Raw genomic sequence first — 23,065 nt, 5'->3', positions numbered from 1 at the left:
TAAAGATATTCAGCTTCACCTTTCTCTCCTCCAGAGCAATAAAGCAGTTTATCAGACTGGATTTTTTTTCCTTGATATTTAAATCAATAATTTCATCCATGTTAGATGAATGCCATCTACAGCAGATTTAATTTCAAGTTACAAATAAATATTCTTAGAGATTTAGCCCATTTTTCAAATAGTGAATTACTCTCACTTCAGATTTTGTAAATGTGTTTTTGATTTGCAGATGTGGGTGGAATATTCTGCACAAATACATCTCCAGCTATGCCGTGCTCTGAAGCTGTCCCCAGAGACTATTAATGTGGTTGGTCACCTAGTTCTTGTAGAAACCACACCCAGGATTTAATGAAGTTTACAATTTAAAAAGCAAGAAACTATTACCTTTAATAAGCTGTGAATAATCTTGATTGCACACATACGCACGCACACACATTTAGTTCATCTACATTTGAATACAAGGGTTTGGACCGAAGTTACCTGCTAAATTTCTTGTGGGGAAAGCCCATTAAAAGAGCAGAGTTTAAACTTCTAAAATGTAACGATAATTCTGGGCCACATTCCCACATGGTTTACGCTGCTGTAATATTACTGTAGGCAAGGTAAATATGGTCATGTTTCAGCCCAAGGACACAACTCACAGTCTCTGCAAGTGCCCAGCTGGGTGCCATTTGCCCACTCCACGTGACTGGCACACAGGAACCAGTCTGCCTGGCAGCGTTTCCATCCTCCCCCAGGAAAACAAATGTGTCGGAAAAGTCATTATTACCTCTTCCAAGTTCCCTTTGGTCATACACAGGGGCTGCACAGGGAGGGACTGGGTGCTATACCCATGTAGTAGGATTGCTCTTCAACAACTGCTTGGTGTCTCCAGAGTCAGAGCTGTATGGCATCACACAGCTTTCTCAAGGTCATGGTTACACTCAGACATAGTCATTTTCATCTCATGGGATTTTTTCTAGCATGTATCCACCACATAGAATATTCTTCCTTCCTTCTTGCCTTTAATACAGCCTCAGGAACCAAACTTAATAGTAGTAAGCACATTACAAGCAAACACATGAGATACCAAGGATTATTTATGAAGTACCTGACAGTGATATGTTATGCTCAGTCTTTCTCCCCAGTGTATACTGTGTGCCAAATGCAGATTTTCTACCTCAGACAGGTTTGGTTTAGGTGTTTTTGTCCAAACGATGCAGGGCACTGTTAAGATCTTGAAAATTCACAAGCAGAATCATAGAATCATTTAGCTTGGAAAAGACCTTCAAGATCATAAAATCCAATCAATATTACAGGTATTGCCAGGAAGTCTAATTAATGCTGTGGCATCTGAACAAAACCTTCATAATTTTTCCAAGCATTCGAAAACATTCACGCTCATTTAGTTCCTACCTGATAGGCACTACTGACCAAATATTCCGCAGGGAGTCAGCCCACAATTGTGTAAGACTTTCACATGACTACACGCGTCAGAAACCTAGTAGAAATATTGTAAACTGTGCCTGTTTGTATTTTTGCCATGTTCCTTGGCTTTCTCACAGCACCATCTGATGCAATGTCAACTTCTGAATTGCATCAGGCAAAACCAAGGGATCCTGAATTTTGTCTTTCCTCATTTGAGTACTAAGAAGCTGCAAAGTGTTGACTTTCAATGATGTTACCTTTTCTGGCAAAACGAAGGAATATATAGAAGAGAAAGGGGGCACAGTTAAAATGGCACAGTATTTTGAAAGGATGAGGGGGAAACTTTGAGATTCTAATTATTTACATAATAGTAATCACTGAGCTAAAAAATTCCTGTCCTCGCCCTCCTATTAAAAAAAAAAAAGAACAATTTTTTGCCCCATTTTGCTTGACAATTTGTTGTCATACTTTTAAAAGTCTAATGGCATGTGTTCTCTCAGCAATTAGAGTACTCTGTTAATAGTGTTTCAGGATGCTGCAGCTCTGTGGCATGACCTCAAACTCTTTTCATAAACAGAAAGCACCAGTTGGAGTCAGTGGGGATTTTGATGAGTAAGTATTGAAGAACCCATTTAATCAGCTTGAGGGGCAAGGAACAACAGGGCAATGTGGCTGAGTGGGAGGCTGTTTTGTCTTGTGGTCAGCAGCTGGAGCAGGTTGGATAGGAGAGCGTGTTTGAATCAGCCCTCAGTACCACATGTAGAATAGAAGTCTAACTAACTGCACTGTTGCGCTGCAGGAGAATGGAAATTCAGATTAACCACAAGCAGGAAGAAAAAGGAGACCTTTTTCCACAAATGTAGAATTTTATGGCTTATTGTAAGATAAACCCATTCAATCACCTCTACTGTGCTGTTTATTTTATTACTGATAAACGCTTAGCAGTTATGCAGTCAAAACAATGTTTTGCCCAAGAGGAACAAATGCAAAACAGTTTTAAGGAATGAAAATAGAGCATTGCCAAATCATATGCAAACTCTTTCAGATTGGTTCCTGTTTGTTTTTCCATGAAGAATTACACATTGCATTATGTATGTTAATACAACACATTTTCATTAAACAAACCAATAACGTGACAGAGTAAGGAACAAAGAGAGTTGGACTCTTAGCCTAAGGAACCAGGCTCAAAAGGTTTCTATCAACTTTATTCATACATTTCCCACTCTGTTCATTTTCAGACTAGTCAGAGTTTTCCCTGCCTCTTTCTACTCTTTCTGTAGAAGGTGGTGGTAATGACTTAACGGCTTTTGTGGACAAAGGTTGTTGAAATTGGGTCACCTGAACAGGCAGAGTAGTCACGTCTTCTCCAAAGTCATGTCTTTTGACCATTTATGTATTTTTTAAACGGAGAGCTTGATCTCTCCTAGGTATCTCAACAACCCTCATTTGTATCCTTCAAGAGTGTCTTAATTAGTCTAGTATTAATTAATGTTCTTGTATGTTTATAGTTTATATGACTTTCATAAGTCCCACATCCCTAATTACTCTGCTAACTAGAGCAGTCCCAGGCTTGTCTTAGTTGCACCTGCCTCTGGAATTTCTGTGGAGAGGAAATTTTAAAAGCATTTTGTTCTGGCAGTGTATGGATGGATACTAAGCTTTAACCAACATAATAACATAAGCTTTCTTCCCAGTAGTTATGTTTATTCTGCAATAAATTCAAAAGTAGAAAGTGGAAACACCGACACAATGAAATTAGTAGCCTGCCTGGATTTTTACAAGAAAGATAGTAACTAAACCCACGCCTTTAATGCATCCTGCTTTTGGTGTTCCTTCTAAATTCACGTCAATTAGATGATCTGAGAGTTGTGCATAGTTTCAAAGACTACACCTGAACTGTCACTTCAGGAATGATCTGAAATCCCATGTCCAGCAGCACCACACTCCTCTTCCCTCACATCCTGGTCGCTAAGCAAGGGGGCTGTGGAGGGGGAAGCTCAGGTAGGCAGGTGGGACAGAACTGCTACCTCCCCGCTCAGGCAAGCCAGGCACCAGGACTGCAGAGCACACCATTTATTGCCCGCTGCTTAAGCATAACCAAGGATTGCAGCTCACAAAGGAATAAAAAAACATGTAAAAAGAGAAAGGATCCTGAAAAAAATCCACCTTCCAAGGGGACTTCTTACTTAGCTTCAGGCTGCATGACATACCAGACTAGATCCTTGGGTATTAACTAAACTAAAACACCGCAGCATCCACAGGTCATTCAAACAAAGAGATAGAGTTAAGACACATGCTTTAGTCCACAAATATATCCTAGAAGAGTTTTTACATCCTAGAATGTATTTATGTCCTAGAACAATTTCCTGTCCATCAAAATTATGTTGAAAGAAACAGCATTTGTTTCGTATCATGAAACCCAAACAGCATATCATGAAGCCCAAAGGCTTCATGATATAGATGATGGGCTGAAAGCAGCAGGGATTCCCTTTGAATCGAACACAAAATCTTCTTCTGGTACTACATTCCAGCTGAACCATAGGCAACGTATCCCAGGCACAGCTCTGACTGGGCTTGAGCTTTGAAGGGAACCTTCTCCGCAGTCCCCTACCATGCTCAGGCGTGCCCATAAAAAGAAATAGGTATTTTAGGCTTAAAACGAGCCAGACCCTCAGAGATCCTAGGGAGTGTACATGGTACATTTCCCATGCTGTTAGGCTTCCAGTTTTCACCGTTTCTCAACTTTGCCTTAGAATTTCCTGCCTCTCCTTCAATAGCGTTAAGCAGGTTAGAAATTAAGTAAACTGATCATCAAATAATTCAACATCTCAGTTGTCACTGTTCTAAGACTTGCCTTCTCAAATAAAAGAAGCAGATAGAAGTCTCATGGGACGGTGTGGAGCTCTACACGAAAGGCTATACCTGTTCTCTTCCTGAGACCTCTGTCAAAAGGCATAGCTGAAGCTAACCACAAAGCTCAGGTGAAGTTATCTTCTGATGCAGATATGCCAGCACTATGAAATCAGGCACATTATGAAGCCAGGCAGAGGGTGCATTTTTATCCATAAAATAATAATTTCTGACTTTTAGAATACACTCTTTAGATAATACTAAATAGGGAAAACACATTTCAGGCTTTTAGGATATTGGAAGATTGTTGATTGTTAGTGAAGAAGAAGGAAAAAAAAAGGAATATTAAAGAACAAAGGATCATTTTAGCCTGGATCAGTGCAAATGAGTGCTTCTTCTACTGTTACTTTTAAAGCCAAAGTTAGCTGGCTGAATATTTGCTTATTTTGCATTTTTTAACACTCACTCTATACAGTGCCACTTACTATGAGGAACTGAAATTTATTACAGTTTGCAGGAGTTTTATGACTTGGAACAGCAAAGTGATTTAAAAGGAGTGAACATTCTAGTAACGATTTTTTTTCAACTGTGCTATCCAATTGTTAAATGGAAAAAAACATAGGTAAGAGGATTAGGTTAAATCATGAATAACTGCAAATTTCCTTCTCTTTCCAGAGTAACACAATGTATCAAAGGTTTAAACCACATCAGACAAGTTTAAACCACGTAGTAGTGTAGCATAAAAGAAAGCATTATTCAGCATATAGTGTTTGCAGATATGTTAGTTTTTTTAAAAGAACATAGTGATGCCTGCAGAAATTAGACATGTCCACAGGGTCACATTAATGCGAAGAATGTGAAGAGAAATAGGTCAAACTTTGAGGAAGTTTCGATCTGAAGATGATTCAGGCCCAAAATCTAAGTATGAGGGACTCTGCAAGGACAAGATTGTGGTTATAAAGCTAAAATAGGGACTTGAGGCTCCCCAAAGCCATTGTGATCGTGCTAGACACTATGCTATCAACCTAGAATCGCACCCAGATGTGGATAACGTACTGATTTTCAAAGACTTTTCCATGAATGCAGAGCACCTGTACATATGGAGCCCAGCCAGACCATCGAAACCAAGTTCCCAAGACCAGACTACAGTGTTAACTGGACCTGTGCCCCAGCTTTCCTGAGTGCCCAGGCTGCAGGGCACCACTGCTCTGCTCTGCTGAAAGGGAACTGCCCACGATGGCAATGCGAGGGCTGATGGGGAGGCCTCTGTCCACGTTCCAAGCTGAGAAGAGAGCTGAGGTGCTGAGGGTGACACAGAGAGTCCCACTGAGGAGCCAACTGTCTTCCTGTTGGCCATGACCCAGATCCTCAGTTGGGCCAGGCACGCCACCAGCCACATCGGCATGCTGCAAGTCAGCTTGAAGAATGAGCAAACGTAGCTGATATCCACTTGAAAAGTACAACATAGATATAACCCTCTGCAAGAAAGGAATGAATAAACAACTCTGGCTGGCTGATCAAAAGTGATGGGATGCCTGCAGCTCCCAAGCCTTGCAGACAAAGACTTGCAGATTCAGATTTTTCCCCGACAGCTGCATGTAGACAAGCTTGTGTAACTCTGCCCTGGACCAAGGAACGCTGCGAGGCACGCACGCAAGCCAGGGCTTGTGCAGACACCTCAGTCACGAGCCCTTTCCGTGCTATGGGGTGGGAAAGGAAGATAGGATCCCCTGAGGGATGCACAAAAGCTCCGAGCACATTTTTTGCTGAGAAGCAGTGAAATAATGGGAAGCAGCAAAATAATGGGAAGCAGCAATGGGGAGGGTGAGTGCTGGAACGACCTCCCAGCAGCGTAGCCACAACCAGCCAGCAAGTGTTTGAGCATAGCAAAGAAACACGGGATGTCTAAGGAAACAGCAAAGTTCTGCTCTCGATCTCAGGGAAAACTGTGTGAAGGGGATCTCCTTCCCTGCCAGGTGAGAGACACGCTTCGTTGCATGCAAAAAGGAGTGAGACTCATGTTTAACCAAAGCGAATCATTATCAATCTCACCACTCAGGCACCTTCACCCTCTTTGCATTGCCTTCCCCCAGTAAGACTCAGGCAATTTTGGCAAGACCTGCCAGAGGGGCCAAAGCCTGAGCAGGTCACACCGCTAGTGTCCAAAGTGAGGGGAACAGGGGGACACCTCAGCCTCCCGCAGCAGCTGGAGCCCCCATGGCTGCAAGGGGCCAGCCCCACTGTGTCCCTGCTGGCACTGGCTGGCAGGTGGGAGACACAGGGAGACAAGCGGGCAGGGGCTAGGGTCTCTAACAGGGATGAACTCCAGGAGAAATATGGGCATATGGTGATAAGGTGTGGAGCTATGGAGGCTGAGGGGCTGCGAGGCTTTGGAAATTGGGACAGAACTGGAAATTGGGCAAACCGCACCTAAAGTGCTGAAAGCGAGACTTTAAAGAGGGGAGAAATCCATGGGGAGTCATAGTTGGTAGTTACGTTGGCAGCCGTAGCAGAGAGATTAATACCTTCTTATCTTTTGTACCTTCAGAAAAAGCACTGAAGCATCCTGAATGATAGAAAAGGGCTAGTATAAGGGGAGGAAACATAAAAAAAAAAAAGTATAAATTACTAATTACTTGCCTTTTGGTTTTTACCCTAAAGATCTCTTCCTTTCAAAATAACCTGGAATTTCTGTTTTAATTTCTTAATGTGAGATTCAGTGTTAAAATACTATTCTCAGGCTCTGGATGCCAAACTGAGATGGGTGGGTGTAGAGGCAGTTACAGATAGCTACATGGATCTATATGTTTTCATCTACTATTCTTCCATTACAGTCCAAGAACCTAATATTTGATAAATTCTTTATCATGTCATACCTAGTTAAGAATAAAACGTTGTAATTACTGCTGACTGAAAAATTGGTTTCCCACTAGGAAGAAAAAAAAAAAAAAAAGGCAAGAAAGGTTTAGAAAGCTGTCCTCATCCAACATCAAGCAAAGCCCAAGCCTCAGAAAATCATTTAGAGGCAAAAATCTTTGTGGATTTGGTTTTGATTTTCATTGTTAGCTTAAACTTCTTTTAAAAAAAATGACATGTCAATTCAAGCTGGAAATTTTCATGTAGAAAATATTAGATTTATCAATTTCTTTTTATTTTCATTTCTAACAGGCAAAAATTATGTGAAATAATCTTTTGACATCAAGTAGTTTGATATCAGTGAGTCAGCACTGTCAGATAAAAAGGCATAGCCAGAAAATTACTACCTCATCTACTAGATGCCCCAAATCGCATCTTTCTCAGATGAAGACTACTTTTTTTTTCTGAAGCAGACGGTTGAACTGTACTTTTCTGTGACTCATATTTATCCCAGTATGAATTTACACATTTGTAATGTCAAAAAGAGCAAACTTCAGTACGATTAAAAAGCCCAGCTCAGGCTTTTCTGTAGAAGATATCTAACTAGCATGACAAATTGCAAGATACCCTTTTAGCCTACAGGTAAAAATTGATGTAGAGATCAGCAGATGGACTGATAAGCGTGAAGAATACAACTGTACCTGGCAAGTATTATAACCTTCAAGAACACTTGGCACATCTTATAATATCCATTGCTGTGAGCTGAAGCGGCTTAAAAGGTTAACAAATTTATACATGCCTTGCATTCTCTTCTCTAGCGTGGATTTTTACAAATGTGTCACATACACTCATCCTCACTGAAGATTAACTGCACAACAACTTTGAAGTGTTAAAACAAGCTGTGTTAGTGTTCTGGGAAAGCAAACCTGGGCCTCAATACTTTCAACGAAGCAAAAATAACTTGGTGCTTCATAGCTCAAGTAGACTGCCCGATTTCCTAGAAAATTTCCCAAAACCATTCACCTTTGGTCTATGACCTGGCTTTAAAAGCGTTACATCAACATAACTTTAATGGAAAAGGTTTATGGGGTAAAAAACCCTAAAATTAATTCTGCAGAAGCTGCTTTATTTTAATTATGTATTCAAGACTGCAACAGTATAATTCTTAGCCCCGTCTGTTCTTCCTCTTTATTTCAGTGTTTTACTTTGCATTGCATTCATGTTTTCAGTGGAGAATAAAGGCAATGCCTCCTAAAAGCTGTTTACCACTTTCAGTAATTGCGTAGTTCTATGAACATACCTTTGAATTCGGATGTTATGTCCATAAAACCATCACATGCAGAAGAGTCCAGTTACTTTGCTAATAACTGTCATGAAATTCACTTCCACAGAGGTATTTTTGTTACCTGTTTAGAAATGACTATGAAATATTTTTGTAGGAAATGGAATATTTGTTTTTCTTTGATGATTGTCCAAACTATTTCCCTGTAATGTATTCCTGTTGTCTGTGTGCTCCTTAACAAGAGGTGCTGTATTCCTCAAACAATAAAGGCAATCTTTCAGGTGCTGCTGATTCTGTTACTGCCTTTACAGGTGGGTAAGTAGTTGCTGGGGTTTGATTTGTTCCACTAAATTGCTTTTATGTCTTCAAACTGCAGCACACTTAAAGGTGCTTTTGCTTTCCTTCTGGTGTTTAGTGGAAGCTGTTCTTTTTATTAGATTTGGTTGCTAAACCTGTACTTCGCCTTACTTTGCTCACCTTTGCTTTCCCTTTAAAACTTTTCTTTTTTCTATTTTCTCTGTCTCTCTTAGTGAAGTCCACCTTGTGACTTGGTGAGCGGGACCAAAACCGAGGAGAAGGACAGGGGGAGAACCTCTGCCAAGCACTGAACGTGCTCCTGTGCTGCCGATGCAGCAGACAACATCGCCCAGCCCCGAGCTGGCCACAGGCCTGCTCACTCATGCCGCTCCCTGGGGAATGAGGGTCTGAAGCCTTCCACCTCCGGCACCCAGGGGTGGCGAGTGCCGAGGTAACGGATGGCGAGGGGGATATCCCGGCTGACTTTGGGCACTGGTCAGCAGTGAGTTACTGTTGCCTTCTGGAGGGGAAAGAAGCAGAGAGGGGTTCTGAGTCACAGGTTTGTCCTTCTCAGGGCAGATTTCATACAGAGCCTGGCTCAATAGTCTGCTGAGAATTAAAATTTAGTTCTAAAGCTGTAGTTTCTCTCCCTGAACAAATCAAACTTTCCTTAAGGAAATATAAAGGAGAAGATGAAAGATATTTTCTTTTCTGGGAGATATTTCCAAAAGGGGAAAAAATGTAGTAACTTTTGAAGCTGACTTTAAAGTCTGATTTTCAGACTTTGATTGGTCCATTCATAAATCCTCCCACAAGCCAAATAAAAGTCATATAACTTTGCCTAAACATAGTTTAGTTTTTATTTTACTTATTTTTTGCCTGTCTTCATCTTCTACCTCATTTCCAAGGAAATGACTAACCTTCCTCCCATCTATCCTTTCAGCCTTCAGGCTGAATGTAATTTGGTTCACTTCAGTACTACACATGTTTTAAAACATAGGGGAAACATGCACTTCCAAGGAAAAAGTTTGTAGCAAGGTGGAACCAGGAAGACTTGAAAAGAGAACGAGAAAAGTAAGACAAGTATAATAAGGGACATCTCAAAAAAAATAGAAAATAGGACATGTAATGCAAATCCATGCTGGAACAAAATCAAAGTAAATAGTCATTTCAGTACCAGCAGTAACTTAAATGTCTTCACTTTTTAAACATTTTCTTCACTTCTTTTTCCCCTCTTCTTCTACTTGCGAACAGAATGAAGGACCATCATCACTCACCCTGAGTAGGGCCTTACTGCAGAAATAGCCTCACGAAACCCAGTTTATCTGCTTAGGAAGAACTGCTGATTGATACTGCATGACTAGTTACACTAATTGGTGCAACCTATTTCTGCATCTGTCTTAGCGATTCAGCTGAACTTTGGTAGGTTGCAGGAAAGACTTTGATGGTTTTGTCCTGGAGAAGAAAGGAAACCCAGTTCGTTCTCACTGAATGTAATTCCCTTCTGAGAAGCCTCATCCATTTCTTTCCTCACCCCTAGAAATCTGATTAATTTTGCTAGGTTAATCCAGCTCTCTTGCTAGAGTCATAATGATGTATTCTCCCCTTGACCTTACAGTCAGAAGTCCTGCACAGAAAGGATCCTGCAATTATAATTAAAATAGATCTATAGGCTGGTTCAGCAGCATGCCTATACTCATTCCCATCTGTTAAGGGAGCAATAATACCCACTAACAAGGTGACAGGCCAGTTGCAACAGGGCATAAAAGCCAACTGAAGATTAGCTTTGAGAGGAATCCTACCAAACGCAGCAAGCGCCATATTTTCTGCCAGTAGGACCGTCTGTTTGCAAACAGCGCCAGCTCAGAGCCAAATGTTTCATTACACAGGACTGTAACACCTGCAAACACAACCCGGTGAAACCCTCTGCCTCTAGTTTCCTTGTCAAGATGACTGGGTGGAGTTCTACCTTCAGTGGCATAATGCCACTATTTATCCACACTTTTTGGTTATGTTTGCAGCAGTACCTCCTAAATGCTAATCCCTCTTTAGTTTCAATTAACACCACCACTTTCCTGAAGGTCTCCCCTGAAGAATCTGAAGAATCCTTTCGCATAAACTGTAAAAAGTTCTGTTTTGAATCACTGCTCTTTAGAAATCATTTTTTTTCCAGAAAGAAAGAAAAGAAAGGAAGGAAGGAAGGAAGGAAGGAAGGAAGGAAGGAAGGAAGGAAGGAAGGAAGGAAGGAAGGAAGGAAGGAAGGAAGGAAGGAAGGAAAGAAGGAAGGAAGGAAGGAAGGAAGGAAGGAAGGAAGGAAGGAAGGAAGGAAGGAAGGAAGAAAGAAAGAAAGAAAGAAAGAAAGAAAGAAAGAAAGAAAGAAAGAAAGAAAGAAAGAAAGAAAGAAAGAAAGAAAGAAAGAAAGAAAGAAAGAAAGAAAGAAAGAAAGAACATAAACCAAATGAAGCTTAGTTTTATATAGCACCTTTCAGGCGAAGTTTGCCCACCAGCACCTGACAGCAGCATGAACTGGATACTCCCAGCTGTCCATACTCAATATTTTACAGGCACGGGGCTAAGCTTTGGGAGAAGGTTTGGTGCTTTGGATCCTGGATGGTCAGAGGCACTTCCCTCTGATCTTGAGAAAGAAAATTTCAACCTAAAACGGAGATGAACTTCAGAGATATGTGGCCTCTTCCTCAGCATGCTCGGCATTACTTGGTGCCACCTTGAGGAGAACCTTTTCTGAAAGGTTTACACATACCTCAGTCAGACAGAGCAAGGGTGCTGCTCTTGCTTTTGGGGCCTCTGAAAAAGTTATGACAGAACATCTAAGGATGTTTTTGCTGTAATATGTCCAAATGCCACAATTAGTGATTTTGGCCTTACGGCAGTAGGTGTTATGCTCCCACATAAGAAATGAATGCAAACATGTTATACAATAACTTTCAAAAAAAGTAATTAGTGCGATGTAATAGTACTTACTATATTAAGCTTTCCAGCCTTCTCCAGATAGATTTGGCAAAAGGCCTTCTGCCATAAAAACCTGCCTGTATATTTGAGGCAACCTAATAAATAATTAAAGGAAGTACCTACCTTAATTAATTTTTTAGAACTTTAAATTTAGTATTTTATTATGAGAATTTCTTGTTCAGTTTTCCAAACAGTTTCTCTGAGAGAAAGGCTTATTTTCAGACCCTTGATGACTGGGTTTGCCCCAGTTCGTGCCCTCTGTAGCATTTATAGTGGTCAAAACCCTAGAAGAAACGGAGGGATGGAATCAACCATAACCTGAAATGATGAGAGGAAGAGAAAAAGAAAAGAGGAAGGAGGTTCAACATTCACACAGCTCTTACTCCACAGTGTGACCCATGGTACAGAGGGCGCACAGGCACAATGGTAACGGAAAGGCTAAATCCCCTATTACCCTTCCCTCTGCACCTCCCCTGAAGCAAATCTGCTCCTAAAATACATTTCATTGCTCTAATGACCATTTTTAATGCGTATAAAGCATTCTCTATTTATACCACTCCAGTTAGTATTTGTGGTACAAGAAAGCTTAATTGGGACCTCCAGTGCAATTAATTCATAGATATAATTCCAGTGAGAAAGGGATATAACACAGGACTGACAGGGAGTCCTGTGTGGCTGTGAATGATGAAAGAAGAATGCTACTTGTAATATGCTGACACATTGCAGAATTAGGCTTTGTGTTCCCCAGTCATAAAATGTCTTTTGGGATGAAAGGCAGACATTTTGGGTTAGTTAGCTCCTATTTAATTATATGGCTTCCAATGTAAAAGAGTTTATTGAAAGGATTCAAAAAGGGAGGAGAAAGGAAAGGACTCTCACATATATTTTCTTTTTTTCTGAAGTTTTTCATTATGAAAGTACTCAGGAATCTCACCAGAGTAAATTCTGTTTAAAACTAGAAGTGCTTTCATATTTTAAATAGTATTAGGCAGTATTAGGGAATCCACAACTTCCCTTGGAAATCTCCACCACTTGATTTTTTTCTTACAGTATCTGGATGAAATCCAAAGAAACCATCACATGTTATTCAGGATTTAGCCTACATTTTTCTCCTTATTTTTAAACCTAAACTTTTCCATGTTGCATTTGATCTCATTATTTTTGTTCTGATTGTTATTTCTAATGTGAATCATTTTGCCAGTGTCCTTAATGAATTCAGTTTAGCTGATTTCAGATCATTTCTCCAATGTATGATAATTAAACTGTGTTTTATCCTTATTCTGACATGAATTTGCAGTCCCTTCCTGCTTTGTGTCACCTGAAAATATGATTGGCATTCTCTGTATTTCATCCTTCAGTTCATTCATGGAATCATTCAACAGATGCGGCACATGGGATGCCCTGAAGTGAAGAAAAATGGACAATGAGATGCAGACACTCTGGGGCAGAATTTGTCAGCACGATATAAAATGAGAAATCCAGAAAATTGGTCTGATTTCTGAAGCATTTTCCTGACCCCCTAAGCAAGATTAATTAGAGATATAACAAGAGAGTAATGGTGATTTCTTCGTGGTTATAATCCATTCAGTTTTTGTTAGAACAAGTTACATCCTTGGGAGAAGCTCACATCAGAATCTGGAACCAAACTTCATATTGGGTTGATATCAGATGTTAACATATATTATGTTAATCAGGTCTCATAAAGTAGGACAGATAAAAACAGTGTTAACAATACAGTAAACAAAATAATGTGCACAGAGCTTCAGACACTTGGGCATAAGTGAAGAAATATCTGGGACCGTAACATATCAATACACCTACCAATTTAAAAAAAAAAATCCATAGAAGTGGAAATAAATATCTAAACATGTCGATCCTTTTTCTCTCTATAGCTATGGTTTCCAGACAAACCATTACATGCAGATAAATGTTAATACTTTTTAGATGACATCAAATTGTCCAATGATTGCTATGGTGACAGAAAATCAATCTGTCATAAGTACTGAACAGTTAAAAGAAGAATAAAACAGAAATGTATTCTTTTTTTTTTAAGCTCATAACTGACATAGAATCATAGAATTGCCTAAGTTGGAAGGGAACAGGGTGGAATAAAAAACAACTACATCACGGCGTTTTTTTTTCATTAAATTCTTCTCTATCAAGTCACTGGCTCTTAGCGATTAGTACTGTGATATTTGGTAGCTGTTGTCTATGAGACTTAAGTTTCACTTAACAGTGCAATCTGGATCTAGCACATTCACCACACATTTGTTAACCACAAGTTAGCTGTGTGCTGTTAGCTAAAAACACATATGCAGCAAGGGAACATAGTTAATCCAAAGCCAAGGAAACATAGAATCACAGAATGGCTTGGGTTGGAAGGGACCTTAAAGATCATTTAGTTCCAACCCCCCTGCCCCGGACAGGGCAGGGACACCTCCCACTAGACCAGGCTGCTCAAAGCCCCATCCAGCCTGGCCTTGAACACTTCCAGGGACGGGGCATCCACAGCTTCCCTGGGCAACCTGTTCCAGTGCCTCACCACCCTGACAGTAAAGAATTTCTTCCTTAATATCTAATCTAAATCTCCCCTCTTTCAGTTTAAAACTGTTACACCTCATCCTATTGCTACACTCCCTGATAGAGTCCCTCCCCATCTCACCTGTAGGCCCCTTTTAGATACTGGAAGGCCACTACAAGGTCTCCCTGGAGCCTTTTCTTCTCCAGGCTGAACAACCCCGAAACTCTCAGCCTGTCTTCGTAGGAGACGTGCTCCAGTCCTCTGACCATCTCTGTGGCCCTCCTCTGGACCAGGGTCCATGTCATTCCTGTGCTGAGGACTCCACAGCTGGACGCAGTACTCCAGGTGGGGTCTCACCAGGGTGGAGTAAAGGAGCTGAATCACCTCCCTCGACCTGCTGGCCACGCTTCTTTTGATGCAGCCCAGGATGCGGTTGGCTTTCTGGTCTGCAAGTGCACATTGCTGGCTCATGTTGAGCTTCTCATCCACCAACACCCCCAAGTCCTTCTCCTCAGGGCTGCTCTCAATTCATTCTCCACCCAACCCGTATTTGTGCTTGGGATTGTTGTGGCCCAGGTTCAGGACCTTGTATATATTTACTTGTTTTGCACTAGACTTATATTCAGCAAAGCATTAAATTGTATGGATTATGCTGTAACCATAGGGCAAGGAAAAGCAGACAATGGTGTGCTGTTTGTTCCCCAGGACTGATGAAGAAGAGCTCTTCCTTTAGAAGCCTGCTGGTCTTTTCTCCCGTCCCAAAGTTATTCAGCTATTCTTTTTCTCATTATAACCAGAAGCTTGAAAATACATCTAGAAAATACTTTGTTTCATTGAATTTCTCTAAAGACTGGTAATATCGTGGTTGGCTGTCACTAGTAAGAGGTGAAAAAGCCAGTTAGAGAATGTCTGCATTATCTTTAGAGCAGTCTGTTCATCCCTCCAGATTGAGTTAATGGCACAGCCCAAGATTCACCAGATCCAGCTGCAGAGCCTTATCTTAAGAATATATTGGGCTGGTGCAAGGACATGACTGTTTTACAGTCTGAGTTTGCCTTGCTTTTGACACATTTCAAATACTTATGCACAATTTCTGAAAGTTTAAACAGAAAGGCAGCAAAGTTTCAACATAAAATGGCTGGATTCATCATTTACCATAAAGATGAATGAAGACTCATTCTGAGTGTTTTAAGGCACAGGGAGAGAAAGCACTGGAGTCTGACACGAAACCTATCATGATGGGCACTGTTGCAAGAAGAATTTATCTTCTACTGACAATAGCTCTGCATGACAATGAACATAACAAACAGGGCCAATCAGGCAGTGTTGTCAGGCCTGCAGTCCCAATGGCCCCTCAGATATGGACTCATGATAGTCTGATGTTTATGGCTCATGCTTCAGTGCTGTGTATATAACCCAGCTGCTTTCTGCATACGAGCTCTGCAGCAACAACAGTTTGAGCCTCCAAGTGCTCCTGCCTGGATTGTGGGTTTATTTGAAGAGCACTAGAAATGAGAACATTAAGTTGAGCTTGGTGAGACCAAAGGTCCCCTCGTCCCACCAGACCATTTCCAAGAGAGACCAGCAGTGGTGGCCTGGGGAAGAGTATAAAAGCAGAGCAAGCATATAGTGGTACTTCCCTACGGTGGCCATAGAGCTCTTTGCCTTACCACCACTGCAGGAGAACACTGCAGTTTCCCTGTGTTCTGCATGGGAAGGAATATTACCTCAATTCTTTTCAGGACCCATATAGATCACATTCCTTCACTGCTGGATTCATTCCTATGAGAATTTCCCTTGATTCCTTCGGCTTGGAATAGCCTGTGGCAACTGATAGAAACTTTTGTGGACCCAGATGTTTACACAAGAGCGATATTTCTCAGTGAAATTTTCCAAATGTGGAGGATGATTTTATTCACACATATCTAACTTTTTAAGAACACACTGAGAGGTTTAACTTCCATGCCCTGTTTCAAGGCAAGTCATACTGTATTTTTGAAGGCTAGTGTGGACATACTTTTCTGAAATAGCCATGCAATGCTTGGGTGCCAAAATGAATTTTTCCATTATATACTGAGCCAATTTAATTTACATAGGCAATATGCTGTCTCTATATGTATTAGTATCTGGATTACATCCTTATAGAAACACAAAGCCTCAAGTGCTATCCCAGGACTGGTTCCCTCAGTAGGACTTGAATATTGACTGTATAGTAAACTGATAGCTATTCCAGAGTCTACGTTGTCATAGACTAGCTCATATATAACCGAGATCAAATCATTCTAGTTTTATGAACCTTATTCAGACTGAACTGTTTCTTTAAAACCTACCAGAATACTCTAAGTTTCTGAGCTTGCCTGTGCATTTAAATGGAGCAGAGTGACCCTATCATGGCCCTAAATTTAACCAATTTCAAAAAGAAGATTTTTGATACCTTTCTGTTTCTCTCTCAGACAATTCCCACAGACATACTCCGTGATATTTGTCAGTGATTCAATGAGTCAGTCTCACGTGGCTTTACTCTTTATTGCAAGCCTGGATTATGAATTCAAATGTTTTGAAAACTGTCTTTTAAGATACAACTCTTAGATAAATAAGAGTCGTGACTCTGCTTTTGTTCCATACGAATGCCCAGAGATCCTACATAACTTTGTAGAGAAGTCATTAGGTTGTTAAATGGCTTTGCATGTTGGAAATACAGATAATTATCAGTACAGTATTCAAAATCCAATTGATTTTATGCATCCTTTCAACTTTGATGCTGCGGGGTATATAAATATCACTTCCATAATGAAAAGGAAGAGAAGATCAGGGGAGCGGTGTTTAGCAGCAAATAAGGAGCTAACAAATAAAGATGTAGCAAGTGAGTAATACGTTGTATATCCAAACATTCTGCACACCCAAACCATCTCATACTATCTTCATCCTGTGAAGCAGAAGTGGTACAGAATGAACACTATAGGACTGACAAGCAATTCAGAAGTCATATTTGAATAGCTCATCAGATAAGATTAACAAAAACATTCAGAACTCAAAAATTTTAAATTCTATTGTGTTTGTCTCTATAGATCCTCTGTGTGTATACATGTATATTATATACATATGTAATTAAATGTTGTAAAAGTAAGTCACAGAAATGATAACTGAGGACATACTGAAATTTCTTTTTTACAAATTATTTTTCCATCTAATATTTTAAAAGGGCAACATGTTCCTTTCATTCTAAGAGATACAGTCAACATATCTAATTTTAATTTTTCAGAAAAAAATCTTGATAATATTTAATATTACATTAATTTGTACTCCAGGATCTTTCCTGGAATGACTGTTTTTTGAAATCACATTTGAAATGTGGGATGCACATACAGAAGAATGCTAATACAAAAGAATGTTAAAGACAACCACCAACGAGTACCAAAACATATGTAAAGCATTTTGAGTCACAGAAGAAAGACTTATGTGATCAGTTTTACTTAATTTCTGTTAAATTGTTCAGCCAGCATAACCATAAAATATTATGCTTAACTCTACGTCAACAGATGATGAGTTAATACACAACGCCATGGGATTAACAACCTCATTGAAACAGATTTTCTAATTAAATGCCAATGTGTGCCATAATTTGCAACTTTGCTTTTTTTAATTTTATATATATATGTAGTGCATATATATATATTCTATAATGTCAGAATAGCAATCACACACAATGTCTAATTTTGTTAAAAGTGCTGTGAATTTAAATTCCTATTGAAATAAAAGGCCTCTCAAGAAATCAAACTGTATTTCATGCACATTACTGTAAAAAAAAAATTCCATTTTAGAGGTGTTTCAAATTATCATAAGTGGTTATATACATGATGGTTATACTTTACATACCATGATGTAAAACAAGGGCTTGTATTTTCTATTAGAAACTCATTCATTCAATGTGTTTGCACTGCTCATATATAAAGAGCTCTGCACGTGTGTGTGTGCAGGCATGTATGCGTGTAAGTAGCTTGCAGCTTAAACTTACAACAGAAAGGACAGAATTTTTTAAGAAGTAACAACATCACGAAAAAGGTGAGAAGGTGAATCTCATTATGGACAAATAAGGAGCAAATTACTGAAAAGTATGCAGCTATACAGATAGTGATAGCTGTCTCTCAAGAAATCCACCAAAAAGGCAGATTCCTTTTAAGGTGGCTAACATCTGTAATATTTCATTAAAAGAGTAGTAAAACAACTTCTCATGGAAATTGATTGAAAAATGTCAGTTTCCATCACCACATTTTTAATAGAAAAAGGACGTAGATTTACATCTATAGAGCAGTTCGATCCTCAGTGATCCATTTCCTCTAGCTCTCTAAAGCACGTGCTTCTGGAAAGAAAAACAAGGATGGCATCAGATGAAAACACACCTGCCCCATTCAGACACGGGACCTCTCTGTGGTAGCTTTGTTTCATTTCTCCTTCTTAAAAACCAGTAAGAACATACAACAAGTAACTGAGAAAAATTAAAAGGGAAGGAGAAACCCAGAACATGTCCAACGGGTGTTCAAGGCCGACAATCTGTTTGTTTTTAAAATCTGCTTCTCTATGCATCTGCACCTGCCTTACCATCCACAAAAGCATGGAGTAACCAGAAATTTTCAAGCACGAGAAAAATAAAAAAAATAAGGAAGCACAGCAAAGGAATTTACATTTAGAGCAGATTTATATTCTCTTTGTGGTGTCACTTTCAGACAACACAGATGGCTCCGTCCCTTTAATTTAGCAGTGTAGTTTTTTCATTGTAGTTTCCCCTAGACTTACTAAGTCAAAACAAGATGCAATTACATTTTTTACTGGGGGCACAAATCACACCCAATTTAAACTGTCTTGAAAAGAGCGTGAAAAAATCATGACTGGTGGAGCTGGCTCAAAACTTAGGACCATACTATTCTATCTTGCACAACATTGAGTTATTTTACCAATTAATGTTGTGACTTTGTCTATTAGGATGACACTATCCTCAGTTAACCTGTCTTGTTTGTACAAAGGACTTGCAGCCAGGTGGTCAATAGACAGCATAGTGGTGCATGGTGATAGCCACTCTGCTGTTTCTTTCCTCAAGTGAATGAAAATTGTTTGAACGTTAACAGCATTATAGGAAAAAGACACTGGAAGGCAAAGGCACATTAAAAACTGTGTGAAGACAGTTCCATTTTCTTAACATTTAATTTTTATAAGTCTCCACCTTTACCTTCAAATGATCATGTTTTCACTTCTAAATGTTTCAGTTCTCATTGGAGGGGCACGCATTTGAAAAAACTAAACAAAACGAAACTCATAGTGATATAATTGCCTGGCAGCAGAACATGAAGAACCTCATCCAAGACTAATGTGGGCTTGAAATGTGAATTTTCATGGAGGTGCTGGAACAGCTCGTTTCAGTGATTGCAGGACTGTGTGAACTTGCACATGTCTCACAGGGAAAATTGCCTTTAATACCACTCTTTTCTTCTCTTCTCCTGTTTTTCAGGATCACACATTTCAGCATAGCCATATGTTACTTAACCACAATAAATCCTCCTCACTCAGGGGTTTATGTGTTCTGGGTACTTCGGACTCCTCAGTCACTCTGAAAGCCAAGGCACCCACGCCAAAGATCGAAGAGAAGGGAGCTTTAAATTGCACTGTACAGCCCAGATCTATCATAAAGCTTTCACAGTCTCCAGGCCGTTAATTTGGTGTGGACAAGTGGGATATTAATATACTATACTTGCTCTGTTTAACTATAAAACGATTAGCTGAGTCCTGGTGTCCTAACAAGCTAATAAAAATAAAACGTTTGCAGTCTATCAGTAAAAGACAAGGTCAGTTGCATGTGTCTCCCTTCCTTTCCAGTATTTTCCAGAAGATCACAATATCCAATAAACTTCACACAAGAATCTCCTGAGGAGTTCAGCCATCCAATGTCAAAGCCACATCGCATCTGTACTATATACTTTGTCTGCTGGATTAGGGCAATTTCAAAGGAGAAAACATTTATAGGGCTGCTGCTGAATATTTGTGCATTATTACTCCCCAATAGTGCAACCTTGCACCATTTGTGGAGATATTAACAGTGAATTAAGATTGTAAATAAAACTCAAATAATAAAGAACATTCTCAGGATATAAACTACTACTGTAAAAGAAAAGGAAAAACTTTGTTATAATATAAGAACAGGAGGTTGCTTGGTAACATTTAAAAGCAGTGACTTGAGGCAGAGTTCAGATTCAGGCAGGAAACCTCCCCACGCCTCGACTCGCAGACCCTTGCAAAAACATTCAGAGAGAGAATAACATCAACACTTACAGAAGTTAAGCTAAACAGGAGGATTATAAACACCCAAGATCACAGCATTATACATTATGAGTTAGTTTCTGCATAGGCAGGCTGTCCTTTCATCACAGAGACCGTGTTAACCTGCTCTGGGACATCTGATACTGGCCAGTGTCAGAGACGAGGCAGAACATCCTGAGCGCCTCTAGCATGACCCTGTGTCCCAGTGCCGATGGTGGCTCCCTGACAGACGAACTGTTATTGCTCAACAGCCATTACGGCCCTTCAATCACTTTGTGCTGACTGGATCCCACGCCGAGAATCCTCAACCACAAGCAAACGAGTAATCCAGCTCCTCAGCACCTCTGCTGTGCTGTGAAAAAATTCATATTGCACATGTGGAAGGACAATAAAAAAGAAGAAGAACAGAAAGCGGGAAAAGGGAGGAAAACAGAGCAAGATGTCAAACTGCAGAAAGGGTAACCATTAATAAATCAGTCATATTTGAATGATTTCTTTTTTTCTTCCTTCCCTCCAGGTCACCAGACCTCATCACCATAATAACTACTGTTTTGTGTCTTACTTATTTGTCGTCAAAGTATATTAGTTCTTTTCAAGCCTCCTAAAGCTTTCACCTGTGCGTAACTTTATAGTGAATGAAGAGTCGTAGTCCTTTCAGTGGTAGAGGCCCATGCAAAGTCCAGCACAGACCAGGGTGAATCACAGTTCATATTTTTCGTTAGGAAAACACTGTTGACATAAATTAAGCATCTTTTTTGCTTACCAACCTTGCATAATCAGTTTGGTTTATACCATTATTTCTTATTTTTTTTTACAAATACACTATGAAGACAAATTTTAGGCTGGGATTTGTTCTTAAAGCAGTCACAGTGGCTATTTGTTATACATAATTAAAAACTGATAATTACCTACCTAAATGGCATGGCATTATTTCTACTTCCAGTTTGGAGGACTGAATCATAATAACTGGAGGCAAATCCTTTTTTGGGTCCAAATGATTTCCGTACAAGCATGCTCACCGGTACAATGACTATTTTGTGTTAATAATAAAATGAGTGTTTTCAAGCTCAACCACGAGCGCACCTCACGACGTTTTTCCTGTCAGTACGCACAGCCTGTTTGTTCACGGTAAGCTTTCCTCTGACTATCGCGCTCCCGCAAAAAGCAGCTGTAAACACTGGAGCGGCGACTTTGTGGCTTACTGGCAAAATATTTGTTCTCGCTGGGCAAACAGTGCTGCATCATTCACACAAGAGAAGCTGGGAGCGAAGAGCAGATTTCCCTTCAGCAGAGCAGGCAGAGGCCCCCGCCATGCCTTCTGCAGGCCCACAACAGGGTCCAACACTGCCTTGGTTGCGCACAGGGAGTGGGATGGGGGCCGTGGGTGACAGGGTGACGGGGTCTTTGGGATGACCGCACACAACTTTCCCCCCTCCTCCCTGGCCAGCCACAGCTTGTGGATTTGCCAGAGTGACGCCCAGGACTCCTGGCAGGATTTCTAACAGCAGAGCCATTTTGATGGAACCAGAGGACCATAAACACTGTTATAACCCAGTCAGCCTGTGTGAGCCCATTTTATATTATTACTGCGTTTTTTCAATGGTGTCACTCAGAGGCCTCGCTGGCCCTCACAGCCTCTCCCCACAGCTCAGGACCCCATCTCAGCCCTCCGGGACCACCAGTCCCTGCCCCAGCAATGCTGCAGCATGGCCGGTCTTCAGCTCCTCACAGCCCTGCCCTGCCTGGTCGTGGCCTGAGTCATGGTCACCGAGACAGGTCCACCCACGGGCCAATGTCCCAGTCCCCAGGAAGGGGCTCAGTGCCCAGGCCTGGGGCTGCCCCTGGTGCTCCCTGGCTGCCCTGCTCCTGGCTTGGGGGCGCGACAGGCCCAGACTCCATCAATGTGGTCCCAGGGAGCCACTGGCATCCATAGCACCATGGCAGGTGGGGACATCAGTGGTGCAAAGTTAGTTGCTTGTTGCAAGGCCACAGTCTTCTGGGAACAGAGCTCAGCTTTTGCTAGTATTCAGTCCCATATTTAAACAACAAGCTTAAAGGCCAATCTTGACACACGCACACAAAAAAAAAAAATCAAAGAAACGGGAATGAACTAATATGAACGCCAATGACACTATGAGCACTGGGAAACACATGCTGGATCCCAGAGTAAGGTAGTGCAATGCCGCCCAAGCCGATGACTTCCAGCAGCAAAGGGGCATCTGGAAGATCCCCTTGCCCTCCCACCTCCCTCTGAACTGTTCAGGGGGATGTCCACAGACATCCACGTCTGAATGGACAAGTGGTCTGAAATTGTTCAGAAGCATGTAACCGGAAGGCAAATTTCACGGCTTCAAGTGAACAGGTGTTTCTCTGTGTCTCCTTCTGCCTTCCCCTCCCCTCTGTGGGAAGCAATTCGGTGGGAAAATAACCAAGTCTTCCTTTCACAGTCTCCCTAAAGAACAGAAAATGGGAGTATTTCTAATTTCTGCCTGAGACAGATGTGGAGAGAAGACAAACACCTCTAGAAATGGTAGATGAAGCAAATACTCTATACCCACATGCATGACAAACAG

This window comes from Chroicocephalus ridibundus, chromosome 3 (assembly GCF_963924245.1).
Source record: "Chroicocephalus ridibundus chromosome 3, bChrRid1.1, whole genome shotgun sequence".
Classification (NCBI taxonomy): Eukaryota; Metazoa; Chordata; class Aves; order Charadriiformes; family Laridae; genus Chroicocephalus; species Chroicocephalus ridibundus.
This window is presented reverse-complemented; position numbering follows the sequence as displayed.